General features: G+C 45.9%; 1 long non-coding RNA gene across 2 annotated transcripts in view; it reads right to left on the bottom strand.

Moving 5' to 3' along the window:
* Positions 1–25524, bottom strand: part of LOC309974314 — a 269384-nt gene that overhangs the window by 147568 nt on the left and 96292 nt on the right. For both annotated transcript variants that reach the window (XR_014326876.1, XR_014326877.1), the window contains exon 3: positions 1847–1917. This is a non-coding gene — a long non-coding RNA (uncharacterized lncRNA). The remainder of the gene's footprint in view (positions 1–1846; positions 1918–25524) is intronic.

The raw sequence follows: 25524 nt of genomic DNA, 5'->3' as shown, positions 1-25524 counted from the left end.
ACACCTATAGTAGTTAAGGTAAAACCTACTTTTTAAGTAACAGTTAATCTTTAAAATAAATATTAACAAAATAACGGTACAGGTGGTACCGGACTATGGCAAAACTGTGAAGGTGATACTTGAGTACCTGGAGCTTTGGAAACACTGAGCAAAGGCAGGGAGGTGTGAAACAGCACGAAGCAGGTAAGCGCTACAGGCAATTTACACAGATGGAATCGTAAACTAGATGGGGGAGTGCTGTGCGGACAGTTCTGGGTGCACTGGAAGGGACCACATCGTGCAAGCCTTCAAACACTTGCCAAATAGCTTGGGATTTCTCCTGAGAGCAGAGCAACAGGGAGAGGACAGAGTCAAGGAAGTTGCCAGGATTTTTGTTTAAGCAAAAGGGACACTCAGTCCCACACTTCAAGAGTCTTGAGAAACGCCTGCCAGCTCAAACAATCAGAGATGCAAGCCAAGATAAACCTACAGTGATATTCATTGTAGCATCATCTACGATGGCAAAAAACTACAAACAAGCTAAATGTGGGACAAAAGATTGAGTACAAAGCAGCAGCTCCATGCATGAAGGGTACAGCCATCAAAGTTGTTTTCAAAAATATACAATAACTGGGAGAAATGTTCACACATAAAGTTACGTGAAAGATCTAGATACAAGTCTGTATAGTCTGCAGGATATATACATACATATTCATTACAGGAAGAAACCTGGAAGGATATACACACACAAATACACACATATATATTACAAATATAACAGCGTTTAGAACTGATGATATGCTTATAATTTTTTTAAACTTTCAGATTCTCTAAAATTTCTACCACAAATAGTATTTCATTTATTTATTTTTCTTTCATTTCTTTGATTTATTTTTATTCAGGGGGAAAAAAAAGCTGTTTTTAAGAAGAAAAAGACATTTTCACCAAGGTGGTGCTGAAAGAAAGCCCTTGCTCTCCAAAATGGAGCCCAAAGCAAAGCTCCGAAGGCCAAGAAAGCAGTGATAAAAGGCGTCCACTCAAAAAAAAAAAAAAAAAACCCCACATGTCACCCACATTCCATCAGATAAAGACCCGGCAGCTCTCAAGGAAGCCCAAGTTTAAAAAAGCCCCTCCGAGAAAACCGTAATTCAAAAAGAGTCATGTACCAAAATGTTCATTGCAGTTCTATTTACAATAGCCAGGTCATGGAAGCAACCTAAGTGTCCATCAACAGATGAATGGATAAAGAAGATGTGGCACATATATACAATGGAATATTACTCAGCCATAAAAGGGAACAAAATTGAGTTATTTGTAGTGAGGTGGATGGACCTAGAGTCTGTCATACAGAATGAAGTAAGTCAGAAAGAGAAACACATATATTTGGAATCTTAAAAAAAAAAAAAAAAAGGTCGTGAAGAACCTAGGGGCAAGACGGGAATAAAGACACAGATCTACTAGAGAATGGACTTGAGGATACAAGGAGGGGGAAGGGTAAGCTGGGACCAAGTGAGAGAGTGGCATGGACATATATATACTACCAAACGTAAAATAGATAGCTAGTGAGAAGCAGCTGCACAGGGAGATCAGCTCGGTGCTTTGTGACCACCTAGAGGGGTGGGATAGGGGTGGTGGGATAGGTAGGGTGGGAGGGAGGGAGACGCAAGAGGGAGGAGATATGGGGACATATGTATATGTATAACTGATTCACTTTGTTATACAGCAGAAACTAACACACCATTGTAAAGCAATTATACCCCAATAAAGATGTTTAAAAAAAAAGGAGGGGAAAATGGATACTACTTAACAAAAATCTCTAAGGACAAATACAAAACTAATGTAGGGCTGATATTCAGCTGGTTCTTACCGTAACAGCCAGGCACGTTGTCTGTTCTGTTCAGTTGTTCAGTCTGTTGGTAAATATTTCGAATATGACTCCTGAAAATAATCAAACAGATTCATTGCTGTAGTGGATAGAAAATGGATGGATGGGGTTCAAAGGTACTATGTAGACTTTTTATAAATCTTGATATTTAATCACTGTGTTCCTCTTCAAAATAAATTAAACAAATAAGTTTTTAAACAAAAATAAATAAATAAATAACATTTTTAAAAAATTAAAAAGCCCCTCCGAGAGGAACAAACTCAACCATTATTCTATCATCAAACTCCCCTGACGACGGAGTCAGCCACGAACAAAATCAAAGACAACTACATGCTCATGTCCACTGCAGACGTCCATGCCAACAAGCACCAGACCAAACAAGCTGTGATAAAGCTCGATGACCTTGACAAGCCAGGGTCAACCTCTTGATTGGGCCTGACGGAGCGAAGAGGAGGACATTCGATTGGCCCTGGATGCTTGGGGTGTTATCACCAAAACTGGGATCATCTAACCTGGCTTTGTCATCTCCAAAAACAAAGAAGAAAAAGGAAGTCACAGAGGACTATTCGCTGTTGCCCCTGTAATAATCTCCCCAGGAAAACGAAAAAAGAACGGATCTTGTCACTAATTTTAAAAATCAGAGGATGTGTTCAAATTCCCTTTTATAGTCTTTTGTCTCCTGCCGGCTGAGTGCTGATACAAGGCACTGGGCTTTTGTTCCTGTAATACTGAGCTTGTCTTCATCAATAACAGTGTGCCAGAACCTTTTTCTGAATCAAAACTGGGGCCATGGAAGAGGAGGATTTCTGATTAGGCCCTAGTGTTTGTCCTGTACAAATGAACTTTCCAAGTGGGACAGAGAGAGAGAAAATGAGAATACAGTAGAAGGGAAAAAACTATCTTCTTTATACTCCAGCTAATTATTTTAATCATCTGATCCTACTTAAGTAATGAACTAAAGTGGAGTTAAGGCTTTTGTATTTGTACTTTTTTAATGTTGTCCGTTTCCTCTTCATTCATTACTTGAATCGTAGAATCTCAGGGTTGTGAGAGGCCCACAAGCTCATCTAGTTCAATCCTTTCATTTTGCAGAAGGGAAACCAAGGCTCAGTGCTGGACTGATTCAGAATTTATTAAAGGAAATAGTACAAAGACAAGAATGGGGAGGAACAGCCAGGATGTAGTGAAAACTATGATACAGTTTGAAATAAAGCAGAATTCCAATATTCCTTAGCCATGCAACCTTCATAAATATCTTACTGCCACTGAGACTGAACTCTACAAATATAAATGGAGATAATATCACCCACTGAGTGAAGGTCTGGAAAATAGTGGGCCAGGGCTGGGCGTACAGTTGGGTCTCGATATTGGCCACATGCCGTACAATGCATGTGACACACACATGTCATACGTCATTGCACGTTGAACGTGAGGTCAGGAGTTGCAATTATCATCCCCTTGTTACAGACTAAGAAGCCAAGTTTACACAGCTAGAAAGTGGCGGACTCAGTATTCACACACAATCACAAAATCAGGAACAGGAGCTGTTAAATGCTATTATACCCTGTGCGCCTCAGTAAGTCCTACTTCTTTATACTGATTTTAAATCAGTAGTGAAAGCACTACAAAAACTGCCAAGTGCTGAGAATTTAAGGAATGACCATTTTTTTCAAAATATCCAAAGTGGTGGGGGTCCTTCTCAGAGTCAAAATCGATCTGAATCAGCAGTTTCATCTCTAGAATGCTCTGCTAAGTGATAACTCAGGCTCATTTCAAGTGGTTTCTCAAGGTCATTTGATTATAGTTCCGAACATACAGATCATCTGATTGCCTTGGCATAAGTACACGCAGGACCGACAAGGTCCTGGGTATGAAGTAGAAAAATGTAAATCCTAGAGACAGCTGCAGCATTAGCAGTCTGGAACCCCGCAGTCCTACTGCTGACTCCACCACTTACAGCCCTCGTGACCAAGGACACGCTCATCAACCGTGCTGAAGCTCAGTTTCTGCATCCATAAAATGAGGACTGATACTCAAAAAAGGCAACATAGTATTGTCCCATGTGTCTTAGCCAGATACTGACAAATTTAAATTGGAAGTTCAAGATTCTCTGGTCCAGGGGTCACAAACGCAAATGCCTATAGGTGCTGGGCAGATAATAAAATGAGTGAAACAAACTTAGTGTTAGACAATAGGGAGTGGTGGGGATTGTGGTGAACTAAGGATGCTCACTGAGAGAACTGCTGAATTCCAGCTTTGCACAGAAATAGGGGCTCAGGAATTCTAGATTTCTCCCATTATCAATGGAAGGCAGAAATTTCTTTTTTTTTTTTACATTTTTATTGAAGTATAGATGATTAACAAGGTTGTGTTAGTTTTAGGTGCAGCCAAGTGAATCAGTTATACATATACATGTAACCACTCTTTTTTAGACTCTTTTCCCATATAGGCCATTAGAGTATTGAGTAGGGTTCCCTGTGCTATACAGGAGGTCCTTATCAGTTACCTATTTTATAGATAGTAGTGTGTATATGTCAATCCCAATCTTCCAGTTTATCCCTCCCCCTCCCCCCCACCGTTAACCATAAGATTGTTTTCTACATCTGTAACTCTATTTCTGTTTTGTAAATAAGTTCATTTGTGCCATTTTTTTAGCTTCCGCATCTAAGCAATATCATACAATATTTGTCCTTCTCTGTCTGACTTACTCACTCAGTATGACAATCTCTAGGCCCATCCATGTTGCTGCAAATGGCATTATTTCATTCCTTTTTATGGCTGAGTAATATTCCATCATATATACGTACCACAACACCTTTATCCATTCCTCTGTCGATGGACATTTAGGTTGCTTCCATGTCCTGGCTATTGTAAATAGTGCTGCAATGAACACTGGGGTGTATGTATAAAAGCTATTCTGAGTTTTAAATGCTGATAATTAAAGTATTTTAGGGACCATATAGGCCAAACAGACATTTGTGAGGGCTAGATTTGTCCCTTGGGCCGATGGTTCATGACCTTTGAGTCTAACCCATCTCCCTCCCACCCAGCCAAGGACACTGAGATTCTGTGAGGTGAAGAGTGACCTGTCACCACCAGGACCAGAATCCACATGTCCTGTCACCCAGTTCTGGGCTTTTCCATAGCAGAGCTGCTTCTTTGATTCTCTGGAGTGGACTGGAAAAGGGAGATTACAAATTCAACACAGCAGCAAGAAAACTCAGATGCCCCACCCTCCTCCCTGGACAGGTCATTTGGTCAGAGTACAAGGCAGAAAAGAGATGATTTGCTTCCCGGTCTTCTGACTGTGAGGTAAGTAGTGGGAGGAAAGAAACACTGGACTCATGTCAAGGTTCAGAGAGATTTCATTCTCTTTCAGACACTGATGTATCTGCATATTCATAAAGTCTCAATCATTATTCTAATAATGCCCACCATTGCTGCTCTATTTTCTCAGGTGTTACCTCTTATCTGCTGAGCAAAGAATACCCCCAAAGGGCTGTACTTCTTCCTCCCCCAGAAAGATAGGCTGTTGCCAAGAGAACCAGCTTCAAAAGTCAGAACCATGGAGAACAGAAGGCATCAGGTTACACAGAAACAATTATGCCCAAGACCCTAACTGGATTATTAGCAGCCCCAAATTCAGCTTTAAGCAATTATCTACTCCACGCCTATGAAAAAATAAAGCACCAGTCATTTCTTGACTGCCCTTCCTAGCGAAGGAGAGGAAAAGATTCTTCTTGCAATGTGTGGAAGAGTTTCTACTAATGAGGCAGAAAACAATTCTTGGAAGAAAAAAATTGCATATATCCACACAACCCATTGGTGACTCTTCTTCCATTATTAAAAGGTTTTTTAAAAAATTGAAGAAAGCAAGTAATTTAAATCTCTATTCATAGCCCAGTTATATTTCTGTATCAAGGTCTGCAAAAGATCAGATAATCCTTTTCAAATTTCCCAGATGACTTCTCATCTCCTGTGAATCACCAGAGCTTCAGTTCAAGACAGCATGGAAGGATTTCAGACCACCCATATGGCAGTCCCTGTGCTGGCTCCAGAGGTGAGGAGGACTGATTGTTAAGACCTCAAGGAGCTGAGTCTCCTGAGCTCAGAGCTTAGGGGTGAAGAAGCTGACACCAAACCAGCTCATCACAGGACAATGCAACGCATGTGAGTCTGAATGTCTACACCAAGTTCTGTGGAAACAGAGGATCAAACAACTAGCAGTATCTGGGAAAGTCAAGGGAGGCTGCATGGAAGAGGTGACATTTATGGTCATTGAAGGATGAGTAGGAGTTTGCCAAAGAGACAAGGTAGTAGATTGTCATCATGAGCAGAGAAGACAAGTAATATATGGTCACAGGTGTGAAAATCCTTCAGGAGACCCTGTGCAGTTGGTGATGGGGTCCTCTGGTGCACAGGGTGGAGTGCAGCACCTGTGATTTTCTGCAAAGTGTTTTCACCTCATTATTTTATTTTATCCTTAAAATAGCCCAGAGCCCATGAGGCCAGGACTTGTAAAGAGCCAGGCTCCGGGGTGAATACTTGGCATTTATCATTTAATTTAATCTTCCCATCAGGGCTTTGCAGGGGATATCCTTCCTATCCCCATTTTGCAGACCAGATTCCAAGGCGGCAGGCCATTAGTTACCTGCCCCAGGTCAAAGCAGGAGAGATGGGATTCAGACCCAGGCACTGTGGCTCCAAGCGCCACACTCTTCACCATGTACCTGCCGCCCATGTGATTCAGGTGGTTAATAACTAACCACAAAAGGCACAGAGAATACAAGGCAGGGTCCGAACTGCGGGGCTGGATCTTCATCTCCAGCATTCCGGCTCTCTCTACTCCTCGTGTGGCCCAAGGTGATCAGTTTCCAGCAAACCCACACAGCCTACAGTCTCTATGGAGAACAAGAGTTTGGGCAAATAGGCACCAGATACCACCGGTGGCTGTGACATTTCAAATCACTGGCTTTTCTTCCTTCCCTGCACACAGGCCTGGGGATTACATATCAACCAGCACAGCAGCTCTGCTGGAAATTCTCCTTGTCAACTTATTAGAGCCACCCTCAGACATGAACTGATACAGTTTCCCCAGGACGTTTTAATTTAATTATTTATTCCAAACCTTGGCCTCACCCTCCCCCCATCACACACACCAGCACCACCCATCTCTAAACCTCTTAAAAGTGGAAGGTGGGCCAACTCAGAAGCAGAGGGTGAATTTGAATCCCAACTTCGCATTTTATTAACATCTCAGGAATGGAGATCCCTTGGCTCTAAAATGGGATTTCTCCATTCAACACATATTTATTGGGGACCTACAATGTGCCAGACACACAGAATTCATGGTCAGCAAAATAAACCTATTCCTGCCTCATAGAATCTACAACCTAGCAAGAAAGAAAAGCAATGAAATCAATCACTGCGATCAATTTGATAAGCATTCAGTCAGAGGAAGCATGATTCTTAGAGCCGGGAGGGTGATATTTCCAACTCATCCAGGGTGTTGAAAGCAGACCTACATCCAGTGCCTGGGAGCATTTTGGAAGAAAAGTGGTGAGAATCAGGAGGCTGTGGAAAGAGGAGAGGCTTTAGATTCAGACAAGATCAGGTGCCACTGCTCACTGGACACACTTCTCCTCACCTGTAAAATGGGTATAGCAGCAAGATCTACCTCTCACATTTGTTCTTTTTGGCGGGGGGCGGGGAGAACTAAATAAGATAATGTCAGTTCCAAATCTGGAACATACTGGATTTTCAACCTGTAGTCATTCCTGTCCTCTGTGCCCATGAGTGCAAATGATAGCACCAGTCCCACACTGCAAGGCCTGAGCTTGGAGTGGTATCAGGACACACACAGTCACTGAGTCACTCTTTTAATCAGTTCCTTGTAAGCATAGTAAACCCAAAAATATACACGAAGCAGTGTGAGAAGCAAAGAGGCCTGAATAAAAATATAGAAGAAATCTGGTTCCAGCCACAACTGGGGACCAACTTCCCTGGGCCTCTCTGGTCAATTTTATTCTCACCTGCCAACAGGACAGTAGTATCTTCACCAATCGTCCCATGGTAATTAATGGTACAAAGATCAGAATCTGATGAAACAAGTAAATGAGAAGCCGTGGAAAGCCATCCAGGTAGAAATGATTAATGCTCTTATAACTGTCATGATTCTTATTGTTCAGAAGCTGGACCATGTTCTTAAATGGAGTTTATGATAAATCGTGGTGATGATGTGCCCACTTCTCTTACCATGGGCAAAATAGAAAGATCATGGTCATCACAATCAGAAGACAAAGATTAGAATCCTATCTTGGTCACTTTCAGCTGTGTGACCTTGGTGATCTGAATTAACCTCTCTGAGCCTCCAAGACTTCATCTGCAAAATGGGGAAGAGCAATACATTCTCCATGGCATAGTGTTGTGAGGAGTAAAAGAGCCCACGTCAAGTACTGGAAATATCGTAGGAGCTCCATTAACATGTGAATCTAGGTGAGCAATGTTAGCTTCCCCCCCTGCCCCTCGGAAGCCTGACTCCCCAACTTCTTAGTGATCCCACATAGCCAAGCGTTTCCTGACCCCAAAATCATGCTCATCTCCAGGGAAGCTGCTCTCTGAGATTCTGCCAGCATCACGAAAGTTCTACGCCAACAACAGCTGGCCCCTCAGGCTCCTTCCTCTTCCCCTCAGCATCCTCCTTTCCCCTCTCAGGAAGAGGTCTCCCTTCTCCTGTCTAAGTCCAGCCCCTCAACCCACACACTCAGGCCCTACCGGTCCAAGCTGGTTCCACGTTCTTTCTGGTCCCTCACATTCCAGCAAGGTGGCAGCACTCTCTTAAAGGGCCCTCCCTCCAGCCAACCAGCCTCAGAAGGTCTTTACTTCCACCTTCTTCTAAGCTCCTCCATCACAGCTCAGTCTTATCTGTTGCTAATGACAGAACCCATTTCTTGCCTCTCAGCCTAATTCCTTTGGGCTTGTACCTCCAAGCTGTTTCTTTCTGTCTCGCTCCTTCATCCTGGCTGCGATGCTCAAATTCCTTGTGGCTCCAAGAAACCACAGGACTGCACTGACCACTGCCCAAACACGTATCCAATAGCACCGTGGTCCTGCTCCCCTGGGAGGAGAGTTCTGACAACTCCCACGCTTCATCAGGGACCCTGCTCCCTCATCAGGTGTCTTCCACTTACAACCTAAGCATGCTGATTACTGCACTTCTAATTACTTAACATCTAGCACATTAACAAAGATCTACCTAAATTTCCCTTCGGCAAGTCACCAGGGATGTCCATCTGAACGCTGAAACAAGGATCCATCCTGGCCATGGAAGATTCCGTGGGGTCAGAAGGCGGACAGACAAGGAGGGTCTCCTGTCCAGAGCTGCAGGCAGCTCTGAAATCAAGAGCCAATTTGGAGTCCAGCGTGAGAGTGGACCAGAACTGGGAGCCAGAGGAGAGTCTGGCCAGCCTGAAAGCTGAAGGCAGGAGCCGAAGAAGACATCAGAGCCAGCGGAGGGGCTGGGAACTCAGAAGCTACATGCAGGGAGCGAGAGGCCAGACATCTAAGTGACTGGGTGGGTCCGAGCCAGCCTGCTGCCCACGTGCCCGCCTTGGTGTAGTGCCTGAGCAAGAAGGTTTCATTGATGAGGTCAGAGATGCGCGTGGACAGCCTCCTCGTTGTCAAACCCAGCGGTCACTTCCCAGGTCTCTTCCTCCTCAAATGCCACACTGCTTGGCCCCACTCGCCATCCCCGACCACCCTTCCTACCTGAACCTCTCCCCTCTTCAGCATCCTCCCAGCCCTCTGCTTCTTCTCTGGATTCAGTTTTCAAGTCCTCTCCTCTTCTTTTTCTACATTTTCCCATTGTCAGTAAGATCACCAAGTTAGTAAGTAGAAGAACTAGGACACTGTCTTCCAGTGGCCAAAGGCTCTGCCTGTCCCACATGTGTCGTAGTACAGACAAAAAGCAGCTAAGAAACCAACACCGTTTGCTGTTTAAAATTCATCAAACACTTGCTGGGGTCTGGATCTATGCCAGGTGTGGTGGATAATTCTGAACCCTCAAGGAGCTTTAGATTAGAAGGTGGCTGGAGGGTGGACATTTCACAGCAGACACAAGGCTTCCCAACCCTCTGATCTAGAGTCATTTTTAGACCAGCGAGAAGGCGTCTCTCCAAGGCAAGGTCCTGATCAGTATGTGGGTACCCAGTAATTGTTCCCACATGCACTTGTACTTTTCTACAGCTGCTGCATGCTGTATCTGCAAAAACTATCAGCCTCACCATCAATCCCCAAGCTTGTATGGTCTCTGAATTATTTAATGCTACATTCCAAGAGGCTGTGAATAATGGAATGGGGTGTAAATAATCTTATCTCTGTCTCTACATGCAGAGATTGTGAAGGGGCACCTAAAGAGGCTCTATTCTGCCAGAATCTTCCAACACCTGTGCATGATTAAAAACCAAACCAAATGCCCCCTAGATAACTGCTATTCCCTAGTGGGGGAAAGAAATGAGCAAATGTCTCATCACATTTCATAGAGAGAGAGAAGCAATTATATATCAGGTTTCAGGTTCAAGAGCATCTAGGATAATTACAGCACTGCTTTCGAGTTGTATAGAGCCTGACAGATCACCTAGTTCTTTCTGCCTTATAGGGATGGGCAGGGTGGCTTTCCTAATTGACAGACAAGGACACTGCTCCCCAGGGAGACTACCTGGCTTACAAATAGAGTTACAACAAGGAAGAAGCAAGCCTGGGGTTTGGGTCTTCTGACTTCCTTGTCAGCAACCTCTCTTTTCCACCTTCCCACCTGGCTATTGGGGCATCACGCAAACATGCCTTTGTCTCCCAGTCATCATGCAGTGTTCATGTGACCTGCCCACATTTCAGGCTTGTCTTCATGTCAGGTAGATTTTCGCGAGGGCATGGGAAGGGATTCATGTGATTTTCATGCCCCACACTGAGCGTCAGATGCTTGCCCTATCTACTCAGGTTAATGAGCCACTAAGATAAAGGAAGGAGAAAAATGAAAATATTCAGGAGATGAAGGGCTCTGTCAATGAGCCCCGCTAAGCGCTATGGTATGGTAGCAACAAGCTCTGGACCAAGAATTAAGAAATCTAGAAACCAGTTCTGATTCTGCCGCTACCAGCTATATGATCTCAGAGAAGTCTCATCACTGTAAACATCCAACTTCTTACTCAATAAAATGAGATAAATAACAGTTTAGACCCCACAGGGTTGGGGGGGTGACCAAAATGGGAACCATGTACATTAATGGAAGTGTTATCCCCATCTATGAATGGATGTGCCTAGGCTGTAGTCATGATGCAGGAAGAAAAATGCTCATCAGGCCTGGGGTAATTTGGGAGAATTTTCAATCTTCCCAGAGACAAGGAGCCAACACAAAGGCAGAAATGTGAGTTCCTCAAGCCTGCTTCACAGGAATAGTCCATGTTAACCAAAAGTCTTCTGTTGTAAGTCCTCTCCCAATTTCAAAATCTCCATCATAAAATCCTCCTTCCCTCGGGCTTCCCTGGTGGCGCAGTGGTTGAGAGTCCGCCTGCCGATGCAGGGGACGCACGTTCGTGCCCCGGTCCGGGAAGATCCCACATGCAGCAGAGCAGCTGGGCCCGTGAGCCATGGCCGCTGAGCCTGCGCGTCCGGAGCCTGTGCTCCGCACCGGGAGAGGCCACAGCAGTGAGAGGCCCGTGTACCGCAAAAAAAAAAAAAACAAAAACATACCTCCCTGGACAAGGATGGAGGAGAATATGGTCAGAAATGATAAAAACAGTAAACACTCCAGTGCAATCTTCACCCTCATTTCAGAAGTGTTTATCCTCAAATTTCTTTCTTCTCTTAGGAGCTCGGAATCTCTTGTGACAACTATCGCCTACCCACGTGTCCCTAAAGGACCATTTGAATCTGTGTCTCAGTACACGTCTTGGGTCCTCCCTCGTGTCCACCTTAACTGGACACCTGACTACCAAAACCACGTGGACATCAACCAGGAGGTGGGTGAACAGCATCTTAATCTAATTAAGGAAAGCAGGTTATTATAGGGAGGCCCTATTCAAAAAAAATAAGGAAATCCGGTATGACAGAGAGCTGAAACATCACCTAATTGGGAGAACAATTGTGAAGAACTATTAACCAGAGTAGATTCAGCTCCAGACACCCCACTGCTTAAGTGTCAAGACCAGAATAGCTTCCCAAAGTCTGATGGATGACTCCACTTCCTCTCCAACACTGTGAAAGAGCATCAAGGTAGGATGATGAAAGATTATACAAAAGGTGAGGTTTGTTCTACCTGTTCTCATCCTTTCTCCTCTTCTCCTCCCAGCTTTATTTATTTATTGTGCATTGAATTGTGATTATATCTCTGATACTTCTGTGAGCATCCTGAAGGGAGAAAACTGTATCTCATTTTTCTTTATTTACTCAATGATTCACTGAATATCTCCACACAGGTGATCCACAGACATCTTTTTTTTTTTTTTTTTTTTTTTTTTTGCGGTACGCAGGCCTCTCACCGTTGTGGCCTCTCCCGTTGCAGAGCACAGGCTCCGGACGCACAGGCTCAGCGGGCATGGCTCACAGGCCCAGCCGCTCCGTGGCATGTGGGATCTTCCCGGACCGGGGCACGAACCCGCGTCCCCTGCATCGGCAGGCGGACTCCCAACCACTGCGCCACCAGGGAAGCCCCACAGACATCTTTAAATCAAAATGTCTAACAGTGAGTTCCTTAACTGTCCCTCACATTCGCCCTCCGAATACCCTACCTCAGTTGATGGCACTGCAAACACCCTAATCACCAGGCAAGAAGGTGCCACCCTTGACCCCCCCAACTTCCTCATGCCCTACATCCATCAGCCCTAAATCTGATTCGGTTTTGCCTTAGTCTTCAATTAACTCCCTGACGTTTGTTGAATTCCTTACGTGTGCCATGCACTCTAGCTCCAGGGACATCAGGGTGGACAAAATGGACATTATGCCTGTCCTCGTGGGTTCAAATCCAGCTCCATCCCTTACTAGTTTGGGAAAATTACATATCCTCTGTTTGGCTCCAGGTCCTCATCTGAAAAATGGAGATAAAAATAGTGCCTACTTCTGGATGGATGAATGAATTTTAAAAACTGGTATATACATATGATGGAATGTTATTCATCCTTAGAAAGGAAGGAAATCCTACGTCATGCTACAACACGGATGAAGTTTGAATTATGCCAAGTGAAATAAGCCACGTAGAAAAGGACAAATACCGTTGATTCCACTTAGATGAGGCTAAATGAGTCGAACTCATAGAATCAGAAAGTAGAATGGTGGCTGCCAGGGGCTGAGGGAAAGGGGCTCTGCGGAGTTGTTATTTAAAGGGTATAGGGTTTCAGTTTTGCAAAACGAAAAAGTTGAAGAGCATTATGGCACCACGGTGTGAATATACTTAAGACTACTGAACTGTGCACTCTGAAATGGTCAAGATGCCAAACTGAGAAATCCTGGGATGGATGTAACTTTAAGCACGGCTAGATTCAGGGACTCAGAGGATGTGGTCAGGGAGGGCCTTGTCCCCGTCTGCTGGCTCTGCCTTCCTGGAAGGGTGATGGGGGTATTTCAGGCTGGCCTGACCCCAGGGAGCCACTGGCTTTCAGGTTTATGTCCTGTCACAGCCCAGCAATTCCTGCAGAAGGAAAGCCTCTCTTTCCCTGTAGTTCCAATAAAAGTCTCAAGGTTGACTCTGAATAAATAAATAAATAAATAAATAAATAAATAGAATGGTCAAGATGATAAGTTGTGAATTGTGTCTTTTTCACCACAAGTCAAAAAATTTTTTAAATCAACCTAAGAAAATAGTGCCTGTCTCTCAGGATTTTCATGAAGATTCAATACATGAGTTAATACGTGTAGAGCACTTAGAACACAGTAAGTGTTCATAGCAAGTACCATGTGCATTTGCTGTATACAAATGCTCATTGTAATAAGTGGTACTAAAGAACAAGGGCTCCCCCCCGTGCCCTGGTGACCTTACACATAGGCACATAAACCAGGCAGACAAAGCCTCAAGCCACAGCCCGTCTGAGTCTTGGCAGAAAGAAGAACCTGAGGATGGGAGGCTTCTAAGAAGCCACTACGAATTCATCTCCACTCACTCCCCATCCCCCCTGGGAAGCTGTTAGAAGATAGTTTCTCATGACTTCTGATGAGATATGAGACTCTTCACCCCTCCCCCTCCCCACACAGCTGCACTCAGCAGGGAGTGTCCCACCACTTTGCTACATTGTCATCTGGGCCCTGTGGCTTTGGCGTTCTCCTTTTGGGGTGTGGGAGAGGGATCTGAGTAGCTAGCTAGTGGCTTGGGCTCCTCTCCGTTTCACTGTCTATGTGTGTAATAAACTGTCTCCATCTAAACATGGACGATTGTATCTTGACTGGACAAATCTGTCAGTCTTTGCCCTTGGCCTTGTGTTCAACAGAGAGAAGGAAAGTGTCTTATATAATAAAGAGACTAACAGAGGGACTGTCCAGGTCAAGAGCATCAATAAGAGGCTCTCCATGGACTGCCCCACATTTGACCCATCAGCAAATACCATCACTTCTGCCTTTAAAATACACCATCTGGTCTCTCCTCCTCTGCTTGTGGTCCCTCCCGTGAGGTTTCCTAGAGGAACCAGGGCAACCTTGTAAATATACAGAGAATCGTGTCATTCCCCTCCTTCTTACTCTTCAAAGACTTCCAGTTATATCAAATAAATGCCATTCTTATCAATGCCCTACAAGACCCTTCACGACCTGGCTTCTGCCTACATCTACAGGCTCGGTCACGAGCCAAGCTCTTGCCACACAGGCTTCTTCTAGCCCATGAAACACGACAAGAACGTTTTGCACCATAGAGCCTTTGCACACGCAGCCCTTCCCCCTCTGGAGCTGAGGAGAAGAGAAGATGGTAGAAGACAAAATCCTGAAGGAGTCCTAAGAATGGGAAGCAAGTGATGAGCAGGTGGAGATGTGGGGCAGCAACTCAGAGAGTGGTGTCAGGAATCCAGGTGAGGAGAGCATCTCAGGAAGGAGAGATTAGTGGACTCCGTGGTCTGATGAGACTCACGGTGTTCAACAATTCAGCATGATGCGAGGTCACTGGTGGCCTTATTGTGAGCAGCCCTGGAGAGATGGGGGGTCGAGGCCAGCCCGCGGGGTGTCAGAGAAAATCAATGAGAAACAAGTATGAGGAAAGGCTGGAGATGAGGATGAAAAGGGAAAGTAACAAGAATGAAGTTGTGAGACGGCAGGAGAGGATGGATTCCAGAGAACAAGCAGAAGTAGCCTTGGAGGAAAGGAAGATGCTTGAAAAACAAGAGTAAAAGAGAGAAGAGGGGGTGCTTTTAGACGTCCCATGTGTCTTTTTTCTCAAACTTCACACTGAACTTCTCATGGTTCAACCAAATGCATCACACTGGCCTTCTCCTCTGCACTTTTGCTCAGACTTTTTGTTAAGAATGTCCTTCCTGAGACTTCCCTGGCTGTCCAGTGGTTAAGACTCTGAACTTCCACTGCAAGGGGCGCGGATTCGATCCCTGGTCAGGGAACTAAGACTCCACACGCCGCGCACCTGGGCCACAAAAAAAAGAAAAAAAAAAAAAAAGTCCTTCCTACTCTCCTTTGCCTACCTGCTCCTAGTGACTTTACGTGCACACTTTGAAGACCCCCTCTTCCCGCTTGGGTGACGTATTTCTCCTCTTAATTACCCAAACCTACCCTTCATAACTCTATCACTGCATTTGTCGTTTTGGTTTATATTTACAATCTTAGCAATCTGTTTCCATCATGAATGCACGAGCTCTCTGTGGGTAAGACGCTAATCCTATTTAGGTCTGCATCCCCAGGGATGTCTAACATAAAATGGGCACCACTGTAAACATTTGCTGAATGACTGGAATTAGCAGCCCTGCACTGAGTCACAGCTTTGCAATTTGTTTTTCCTCTGAATAGTTTTAAGCAAATTGTTTCATCTCTTTGAGCCTTGGTTACTTACACTATATATAAGAAGACCAAACCCAACTGAATATTGAAGGAATCGAATGGAATATTGATCATGATAATGCTTTCAAAAAGCATGATTACAATGATCCCAAGAATACAATGTAATATATTACCATCCATCGCTGTCACGTCTTAGGGGGAGCTGTTCCTTTAATCAGTTCTCACAGGAGGATCCACGAGGTTAATGAGTTTCGGTTTTGGTTTTTGAGAAATTGGAGAGGTGGTGGTTGGTGGATTGACTCCTGGAATTGGACTCAAGTTCCTAAATAGACTTGGGACTCAAAGAAAATCACTTAATTCATCAATTTGATTAGTTATAAATACTTGCTGAGCACCCACCAGGCATCAGGCACTGGGGATGCAGAAGTGAGATGGTTCTGTTCCCACCTAGAGAGAGGGAAACTTGCAAATCAGCGGTGAGAGTTCAATATCTCACAGTAACGGCTGGGATAGAGGTGGGAGAGAGCAGAGCAGTAGCACCGTGGAAGGAGAAAGAGGCAGTCAGAGAACCTTCCCAAGGAGAGCTGGGGGTGCATTTGAGCTGCAATTTGGAGGATGGGTGGGACTTGCCACAGAGAGCCAGGGGAGGGGACTGCAGCATGAGTAAAGGCTGGTGTGTGTGGCAAACAGACTTCAGGGTGGTCCCATGATCCCCACCTCCTGCTATTCATGCCTTTGGTAATATCCTCCCCTTGAGAAGGGGCAGAGCCTCTTCTAACCAATAAAAAATGGCAAAACGGAAGGGATATCACTCCTGTGACTATGTTACATTATATAAAACCCTGTCTTGCTAGCAGATTGCTCTAGGATACTTGCCGACTTTGAACAAGCAAGCTGCTGTGAATCCTACAGCTTCAAGGAAACGAATTCCAACAACAACTGAGAAAGCTTGAAAGTAGATCCTTCTCCAGCTGAGCCTTCACATAAGAATGCAGCCCAGCCAACCGCTTGACTGCAAGCTGGTGAGATCCTGAAGCAGAGAACCCAGCTAAGCTCTGCCCCAGATTCTTGACCTATGGAACTGTGAGACAATAACTGTATGTTGTTTAAAGCCGCTACATGTGTGCTCATTTATTAGGCAATGATAAAAATATATATATGAAGTGTGAGGCAACACACTTTTAAGCTCAGAAGAGACATGGCCATCTCCTAAGCCTTGGTTTTCCCAAGCATAAAGCTGGAATTGTCACAAGATCAGACACGCACACTTCTCTGGACCTTTGGGGGATGCTGGTGAGATGGGGGTTTAGCTGTGAGAGCATTTGTGAATTGCTGGATGCCATAAAGTTGCTGGTTGATCCCATCTCCTTACAGACACACTTAACCACAAAGTTCCCAGAGTCTGCCTGCCTCACCCCTATTTAGAAACAGTAAACGTTGGGAAGTAGTCAAGCTGTATTCAGGTCTCCCCAAAGCAGTGTACTTTCTCATCTCTGAAGCCTTTGGCCAGACTGTTTCTTCTACAAGAATGCTCTTTCCGGGATTTCCCTGGTGGTGCAGTGGTTAAGAATCCGCCTGCCAGCACTATTTACAATAGCCAGGACATGGAAGCAACCTAAGTATCCATCAACAGATGAATGGATAAAGAAGATGTAGCACATATATACAATGGAATATTACTCAGCCATAAAAGGAAATGAAATTGAGTTATTTGTAGTGAGGTGGATGGACTGTCATACCCAGTGAAGTAAGTCAGAAAGAGAAAAACAAATACCGTAGGCTAACACATATACATGGAATATTAAAAAAAAAAAAAAAAAAGGTTCTGAAGAACCTAGGGGCAGGACAGGAATAAAGATGCAGATGTAGAGAATGGACTTAAGGACACGGGGAGGGGGGAGGGTAAGCTGGGACGAAGTGAAAGAGTGGTATGGACATATATACACTACCAAACGTAAAATAGATAGCTAGTGGGAAGCAGCCACATAGCAGCTGAGATCAGCTCAGTGCTTTGTGTCCACCTAGAGGGGTGGGATAGGGAGGGTGGGAAGGAGACGCAAGAGGGAGGAGAAATAGGGATAAATGTATATGTATAACTGATTCACTTTGTTATAAAGCAGAAACTAACACACCATTGTAAAGCAATTATACTCCAATAAAGTGTTAAAAAAAAAAAAATCCGCCTGCCAATGCAGGGGACACAGGTTCAGTCCCTGCTCTGGGAAGATCCCACATGCTGTGGAGTACCTAAGCCCGTGCACCGCAACTACTGAGCCTGTGCTCTAGGGTCCGTGAGCCACAACTACTGAGCCCCCCCACGCCACAACTACTGAGCCCCCCACTCCACGACTACTGAAGCCTGCACACCTGGAGCCCATGCTCCTCAACAAGACAAGCCACTGAAATGAGAAGCCCATGCACCGCAACGAAGATTATCCCCTGCTCACTGCAACTAGAGAGAAATCCCACATGCAGCAGTGAAGACCCAAGGCAGCCATAAATAAATAAATAAATAATCTACTTTTTTTTTAAAAAAAGAATGCTCTTTCCTCCTCTTCACCTCTCCTGTATCTTCCTACCTACTTCTCATGTGCTTTTAGCTCAGACTCTGCTTCTTCCAGGCTCCCTTCTACGGCAAGGGGACATCCTCCCATCCTCTGTGACCCCAGGGCACCCTGACTGACCCTCGTGACATACTTCACTACAAGTTCTCATTTACCTAGTGTCTCCCATCTCACCTCCAATGAGCCGTGACCTCCTTAAAGAAGGTGAATCTTATTCACCTTCATGTCCCTAATATCCGGCACAATGCCCAGTGCATAGTAGGTGATATTATACATATATATAAAATATATATGTATATAAAGTAGACCATTTACATACACATATATTTATATACGGTGGAGGCAGCTTCCCAGTCTAGGAAAATGATACTGATACATGTAGTGCAGGAAAGACCCCACCAACATATCCCCCCAGGGAAGTGTATCCACTTATAATTTTATTCCATTTAATAAGAGGATGTGTGGGGGCTTGTTTAAACCCTTTTCTTTTTTTAAAAAGAAAAAACAATTGGAGAGTATTTGGTGTTCCTGCAGGTAGAGACAGCTCTCCTGTTCCAGGCTCCCTAGGGAAGCTGTCAGAGAAAGTTTGCTGCTGTCTGAGTTGCCTTCTCTTCTGAGTTGTCAACTCAACTGCTTTCGAGCAGCCATCCTGAGAGGTGGGAGAAAGAGGAGGTGACTTTGCTGGTGTTTAAATCAAGAAAAGAAAGCCTTAATTATCAGGGATGGGGCCAGTCCCACTCCCTCAGGGAAGGCACAGGAGAGAGACAGGTGGAGGTGAGGAAGGAGGTCCATGCAAGCCCTGCATTGAGGCACCAGCCCAAGGACGCTGGTGGGGGAAGAGACGGAGGGATGGCATCTCACTCCCGCTTCTCCCCCAACCCAAGTCAGGGGCTCTCCTTGGCTGAAGCCATAAGGCGGAGACAAGACCACCCACCCCTCACTCCCAGCCAGGAGGTGGGGCTTCGCTCCCCTTCCAGCCTGGCTTTGAATTCAGGCTCCACCACTTGCTTGCTAGCAGTATGACCCAAAGCGAGCCAACGAACCTCACCGAAACCCAGTTTCCCATCTGAAAATGGAAATAGCAATCCCAGCCTCAAAGGGTTGTTGAGATAATTAAACAGGGTTAAGTGTGCATGAAGCCTGGGAGAGATAAATGATTTTAAAATGTCAGTTCCACGTCTCCCCAGCCACTTCCCCGAGCATGGCAGCCACTTGAACCCAAAGAAAAATGCACTGAAGGAAAACGAGATACCGCAGGAGATAGCACTTTGAGGTGAGTAAAACCCCAGTGGGTAAAGTGTAATTACCATTCTTACTAGTGAAGAAAACAACAGGTATTGCACAGAGGCAAATGACAGTGGCCTGTGTACACGGCATCGCACACTGGGCTGCTGAAGCACATTGGACCTCATCTGACCCTCAGACTGTATCCATATTTCACTATTGCCTCCATCGTACAAATGAGGAAACTGAGGCTCAAATATTACAACGGTTTTCCCAGAGAGCCCCACCTAGGACTCAGGAAGATTGGTAACCGACTCCAACTTCCTGGAGTTGCATGCTCTTTCCGCCTTCTTCACACATTCTATCCATGAGCACTCCTGATCATCCAGTCCCTCACCCTGTAGGTTCCCCCATCACAGACACATCTCACACATTCTCCTGGCTTCTCCCATCATTTCTAAATGATAAGAACGATTTCGATTGAACATAACAGAAACTCAACTCAAACGAGATGAACAGAAAGGGAATTCATTGACTCCTGTGCCTGGGATGCGCAAGGCGTGGCTCAGGCTTTAGAGGTAACTGGGTCCAGGTGATGGGTGGATAGTGCCAGTCAGGTTATAAATACAAGGTATCACCAAATCCTACCAGGTCCTCCTTTTCCAACCTCACTGCCTTCACCAGCAAAGCCTGTACTACCCAAACCCTCTATCCTAGACAAAAACTGTCCACAGAGCACCTCCTCAAAACACACGTGGACTGTCCACACCTCTGAGAATTGCCTCAAAGAAGGCGGAATGGCTGTCCCACCTGGGTCTCCTCCTTCCTGATGCCAGTTCTCCCTTCTCCGTGATCCTTCTCTGACCCCTCCTGACCATAGCCTATAGTCTTGGAGAGGTGATGTAGCCTGGGATCTGATGGGCAGATCTGGAGTTTGGTTTATGGTTTTGTTTTTAACTGAAATAAGCTTTTAGGATTTGAAGGTTGCCTGCTGCTTTGTTCTATTTTTATAGTGAACACAGCAAATCCTTAGATAATCTACTTTAGTGGCCATTTAATTACATGCACGTGAAGCAAGGAAGACCAGCACTGGGGGAGGGTGCACTGGGACTCGGACAACAGCCGTCATTCTCTTCTAAGAAGAACATGGAAGTATTGGCCTAGGAACCCAAGAGCCTTTGGGGAACAAAATGATTTAGACCCCAAGCCCTAACCTTTTGATGTTCAATGTTCATGGACATTGAAGACTGAGGGGGTTAAACCATGGCAGCCGGCAAGTGGGCCTTATGAACAGGGCCCCACTCCCTCTTGCATCACCTTGTCCAAGATGCTCTCTGTGGGCTCTCTGGTCTGGCCCCTGAGTAGGCGGAGAAGGCAGAGCTCACCTCCTCTGTAGGCCTGGTTCTCTTCCACTCAGGGTAGATGGGTAGGAAGACCTGCGTTGGCCTCAGTTAGAAGCCACAGTCCCCAGCTCAGCTTAATAGAGGCCCCATATTCTAGAAATTATAAGGTATTTGCCCAAATTCATAGAGTTGTGCTTTCTCTTTTGACCTCCGTTTTCTGAGTATACACTCCCAAACACAAAGAGAGGTGAAGATGCTTTTTTATAGTGCCTTAGAGTTTCATCCCAGCCTCTGTTTTGCTTTGTTTCATTTTTCCTACTGGGCTGGGGGCAGTAAGGACAGAACTTAGAAGAGGAGTGACTTCCCCAGGATGGGCAGAGCAACACAAGCACAAGGTGTCAGCGGCCAAGCAGGTCTGTGTCCCATCTGTGTCCCTAACCCTCACTCACCTCGCACTTGAGGTACCATCTCATTCCTTCCTCACAGCAACACCCCGACGTGTCCATGTATGACACCCAATGTTTGGAATAAAGCGGGTGGAGAGAAGCTAAGCAACTAGCCCAAGATCACCTGGTCTGTGAGTGCCAGCACCAAGCTTGTGCCCTGGGTGGCTTTTCATCCAGGACCTGACAAGGTGGCATGTGAGACCTGACTCTACCTTGTCATGCACGGTATTGGCTGAAGCCCAGTAAAAGAACAAATGCCTTTAAAAAATAACTTTGGATATAGCATTTGCCGAACCGTTTAAGAAATTAAATACACAAATCAATTTCTGTTTTATTATGAAGTTGATCTTGTCAGTGCTCTCCTCGGGTCTTCTAGGTTCCTCCCTCCAAAACAAATTGAAAGGAGAGGCCGAGAGCAGTGAATTCATCCTGGGCTGGGCTTACCTGCCCCTTCACAGGGCTTCCCCCCACCCCACTGACCATCAGCCCACACTTCAACCCACTCAGCTCAACAGGAATTCTCAGGTTCCCAGTGCTCTTCCACCGTCCTGGGTGGGGCTGTCTGCTTTTCCGTCGCTCTCTCTGCTCTTTCCCTGTCTCAGCATCTCCACTCTTCTCCAGCTATTTTCTCCCTCCCCTGCCTCTCTGCATCTCTTCCACATACATACACATAAATTCACTTTATGTTTTATATATCAAAGCTAATTTCCTCCAAGGTGGGGAGAAAATCTGTCCTGAAAAAATAGGTGCATTTTTCCCAGTATCGCCAGGTGGTGGTAGTTTTCCCCAAAGCCCTTAAAATCCCTGTTCCTTCCCTGTGTCCAGGGAATCTTCCCTGAAGGGCAAAGGCATCTGTTCATTAATCAGAGAGCACTGAAGCCCCATTCCGCCCTCCTGGGGCTTTTCTGATCTGCTCGGCTGTGCCCCTGGGGGTCCTGGGACTCCAAAGAGAGCTCTGGCAGGAGCCGTGAGAGTCCCCACCAGATGCTCAGCATAGCCCCTTTCATGTCCTTCCCTGGGCTTCCCTTCGTGGGTCGAGCTCCCTCGACCAGGGCTCTGTCTATTGGTAGTGCCCCAGCGCAGGACACCCACACAAGATAGGGAGGCCAGGTGGACGGGGGGAGGGGGGTCCCGCACTGACTGAAGGGCTGTCACTGCAAAGGTCAGCTGGCTGTGCAGGCCCTTCGTCTATTACAGCTGATGATGCCCACAGCTGGCTGACCCTGGGTGGACCCGCGGGAATTCCCATCTCAGAACTCAGCAGCTTTCTCAGGAAGGAGTGTGCTTTACAGATGAGACACGGGCAGACCCTGAGTGGCAGGCCATCTGTCATACTCACCGCATCCCATCGATGCCTTCTCTCTTTTCCCCTGAATGATGATTTTTCCTGCTCTGATTGGACCTAAGGACATGTCAGATGTAGACAAGAATAGGAGACCCCTGGGGATGGCAGTCTTCTCCAGCTAATCAGCCTGCTGATGGCTGTCCAAGAAGAGCACAGCCACAAATCCCATGATGTCGTGGAAAGAAACATGAGCTTCAAGTGAGATTGAACTCCAATCCCAACCCCATCACTTCTAGACGTGTGACCTTGGGCCAATTACTTGGTTTCTGCATTCTGACAGGAAATGGGTAGCACACTCAGAATGAGTACCATGGGGAGAGTTTAACAGACAACTATTCAGATGGGAAGGGCAGCATTGGAGGAGAGCTAAAGGACCAGTAACAGGAGGGGAACCCTGACCAGCCCAAAGCTTGAAGGGTGGACGGGAATAGCTTCTGTGTGGACAGGAGCTGCAGCCTTCAGTAGAGGGAGGCAGGCAACCCGCAGCAGAAACACCAGAAGCTTCCTCTCCTTCCATCTCCCATCTCCTGGTGCCCCCCCATGACACGCCCAACCAAGGGGCAAGGGACCCATGGAAGCAGTCCATCCAGCTCAGCTCCGGGAGAGGAGGGAAGATACCCAGAACACGCTGAGCCGTGGTTTCTATATCTATAAAAGAGAAGCAGTAATAACCATAGGATTTTTGAGAAGATTCAACAAAATACTATCCTCCGGAACACAGGAGCTGTTCTGCATTTCCTCTCACCAATACCCTGTGCTTGTCGGGGTCTCCCCCAAACCAGGACACATTCCTTCACCCAGGAGCTCCCCCAGAAACGGTCACCAGCATCACAGGATGTCCTCTGTTTAGAAAACATTGACACCCAAAGTTTAAGCAAAGGTTTACACAGCTCTCGATCTGATTTAACGCTCCCAGCAGCCCGGCAGGTGAACGCGCTTGTCCTCATTTTACAGATGAGGAACTGAGGCTCAGATTAATTACTCTGCGCAGGTGTATGTGTCATGAATAAGCGAGCCATGACTCAAACACTGATCTTTGCCTTCTAGGTCTGTGCTTCTTTGAATTTGTTTTGCACCTCACACCAGAAGGGGAGTAGAGTTTTCTGACCCACCCAGAGGAGAGGGGAGTCCTCCTCTGTGGCCAGACTCTGCAGATCTCTTTTGAGTGTACCCTCCCCCTTCCCCAGCTTCTGTGGACTTTTTGTTTCAACGCCAAAACTGAAACTTTTCACAAGAGGACTCCTCTCGGGGCTCTGAAGCACTTTGCCCCATGCTCAAGGGCAGTGGGAAGCAGCCCCTGCTGGAGGTCCTCAGCCATTGACCCTGGGTGCTGGAGAATGACCCAGCTCCCCTGCTTCTGGGCGTGACCCTCCAGGCTGAGGCACAGCTGGGCTTCAGAGCTCCCTGAAGGCTCAGGCTGTGGCGTCCTCCTCAGGACTTTGCTGAAATGGCACCTTGGCTCTGTTCCTCTCCCATTCCCAGTCCTGCTTGCATCCCCATTCCTTCTCTGGCATCTCCTGAGAGCACATCCTCCAAAAACCACCTGCACACAAGTGCTTGTTTCAAGGGTTGCAACTGAGGAGCCCCTTTCCCCAAAGCCCCTTCACGGGTGCTAGAAATATCCTCACAACAATGGAGAAATTGTCGGACTGGACCGCTTCTCCCCAAATCAGAGGCAACCTCTCTTCTGCTCCAGACCCTCGAGCTTTCTGTGAAATTACACACTATTCAAAAAAATTAAAAAACATCATTCTCCAAGAAGCCAGGAAAATCTCCATGATTCCTGGCCCCAGGCCTACCTATATAGCACAGTACACAGTGTCCTTGATGGTTTTCCTCAGGGATGCACAAATAGTCCTAATTGCCCTCAAATTCCACCTCCTCTGCAGGTTCACACCTGAAATTCCACTATCAGGGTTTTGGTTGCTGCACCAACAAGACATCCTAGTGGGAGTCACATCGAAGCTGTAATCTCAAAGCGGTTACACTTTAATTTCAATGAAATATCAGTTTCTTCATCTGTAAGACAGAGATAATGCCACGATCTTGGGAGCTTAGAGTAAAGACGAATAAAGGCACAGTACGTGTGAAAGAGCCACAAAAGGGATATCACGGTTTGAGAAACTGCCCTTGTCACAATGACCATCTCCCCCGGGAGCCCTTCTGGGGCTGAAGGCGAGCGCTACTTCCACCCCCTCCAGCTTCTAGGGAACGAGGCCGGTCAACCTAGAAAACCAGGGACAATGCTGTCTCCTGTAAGGGACAGACCCAGAACGGCTTAGGCAATGCGGAAGACTTATCCGCTCACATAAAAGAATCTCAGCATGGGTTTTCCAGAACTGGTTAAGTCACAGTTCAATGACTTTATCAAGGACCTAAGATCTCCCCATATTTGCAGTGCCTCATCATTACTTGTCGGGGAAATGCAAATGAACAACACAATGAGATACCCTGACACACTTATTCAAATGGAGAAAATTTTGAAAATTGACCACACCAAGGGTTGGTGAAAATGTGGAGGAACTGGAACTTTAATATACTGTAAAATGGTACAAGCGCTTTGGAAACCAGTTATACCCACCACATGATCCAGCCATTCCACTCCTGGGTATCTACCCAAGAGAAGCAAAAGCATATGTTCCTACAAAGACTTATCTATGAATATTCATGGAAACCTTACCTGTGTAGCTGAAAACTGGAAACAATCCACAAGTTCATCAACAGTTGAATGGATAAACAAATTAGGGTACTGGCATACAAT

The sequence above is a fragment of the Leucopleurus acutus genome, assembly GCF_964270905.1.
Source record: "Leucopleurus acutus genome assembly, chromosome: 17".
Taxonomy (NCBI): Eukaryota; Metazoa; Chordata; class Mammalia; order Artiodactyla; family Delphinidae; genus Leucopleurus; species Leucopleurus acutus.
This window is presented reverse-complemented; position numbering and strand designations above follow the sequence as displayed.